Consider the following 1598-nt stretch of genomic DNA (forward strand, 5'->3'; position numbering starts at 1 on the left):
GGAATTCTTCCAAATCAACATAAATCCATTCATCACTTGTATATTTAAGCTAAGACACCCGTGGGATGCCAAAACCGAGCCCAGCAGGGGCCAAAACCGAACTTAAGAGGCACCAAAACCACACCCAACAGTATTAAAATGCAGGCTTCCAAAAAAAAAAAAAGTTCTAACCATTTCAAGCCAAAGCCGAGACTCCAAACCAAACCAAAACCGAGTCTCCAAATCAAGGAATAACCTGCATGTCTAAATATTCCAAGCATAAAACAATTCCAACAGATATTTGAACAGGGGAGATGTCTCACGAGGAGTTAAACCAAGCCCTCAAAACAAGCAATAGAGCTTTCCAAATTAAATAAATTTTCTCATAGCATACATTTCAAGTAAGGGAAAGCCGCAGGAGCTAAATCGAGCCCACATATATGAATAAAAAAGTAAAGTGAACTTTCTAGCATTCATTCTAAGCAAGAGAAAGTCATAAGATGCCAAAGCCGAAACCCCCTAGCATGCATGAAAGGCTAAATAAACTCTTCAATATCTCATGCTAAACGAAAATAAATAAAAAGTTTCATAATACACATCCTAACATGCTTGAAAGAGGAGCAAAAATTATTCCAAAGCCATGCTTTAATTATCCAAATCGCTGCCAACATAAATATGAGACGATAAACAGAAAACATGTCATATCTCCACCACTTTAAGCAAATATCCAAGTCTAATTCCTAACACATGCTCACATTTCCATTTCTAAATCCTTGAGTGCCAAGTATTTCATAGAAAATATAAGTGTGATATCATATAAGCATGCTACACTATCCACTTAACTGAGCAAGAAGAGGCTCGACAGAGAGAAAACCGCGAGAGAGCAAGGCACCGAAGAAAGGGGGGAGGAAGAGGTACCTTTTTTTATGCAAATGTAAAGTACCACAACACAAGAAACCACCTCAAGGAGATGCTCTCACAGAAATTTCCTTCCCAAACTTCTCTCGCAGCCAAAATCTCTACCCCTTTTCTTTAGCAAACTTTTTCAACAACCTCCTAAATTCCAAGAGAAACTATGTCTATAGGCAGAGAAGAGAAGAGAAGAGAAAGATCACCCAATCCACCACTGTACTCGAATCCGGCTAAAGAAGACATTGACGCATTCCCTACTCACAGAAGGCGAACCAACCGAAACTTCTATGACCAAGCGGCGAGCCTAACGGCAGCGAGGAAAGTATCGGGAAGAAGAGAGAGTTTTGTCATTCAAGTGTACAAGGGAGACAGGGAGCAAGCTTCCCAGAGTCAAACTACCAAGAAAAGGAAAAAACACAGCTCGGGGAGACTGGCACGGCTTCGGGAAGGAGGGTCGCGGGCAGAAAATGTCGGGCAAGGACGAATGAGAAGTCAACTCTCTCTCACGTGGAGGAAGAACTCGGTTGGCTCGAGACCGAGAAAGGGAAAGGCCAGGCACGCGAACGGGAGAGGGAAGGGAGGCAGCTTGGGTGCGTGAGTTTAGAGATTTAGTGCTTAAAGAGGAAAAAGAAGGATTCGGCTTATATAAATTAATATATATATATATATATATATATATAAACACACTAATTCATATGTGATTTATA

The 1598-nt window shown here is 41.0% G+C and overlaps 1 protein-coding gene across 1 annotated transcript in view; it reads right to left on the reverse strand.

Moving 5' to 3' along the window:
* Window positions 1-1598, reverse strand: part of LOC110029810 (kinesin-like protein KIN-7I) — a 44940-nt gene that overhangs the window by 7730 nt on the left and 35612 nt on the right. The window lies entirely within an intron of this gene.

Source organism: Phalaenopsis equestris, unplaced genomic scaffold (assembly GCF_001263595.1).
Source record: "Phalaenopsis equestris unplaced genomic scaffold, ASM126359v1 Scaffold000606, whole genome shotgun sequence".
NCBI classification, from domain to species: Eukaryota; Viridiplantae; Streptophyta; class Magnoliopsida; order Asparagales; family Orchidaceae; genus Phalaenopsis; species Phalaenopsis equestris.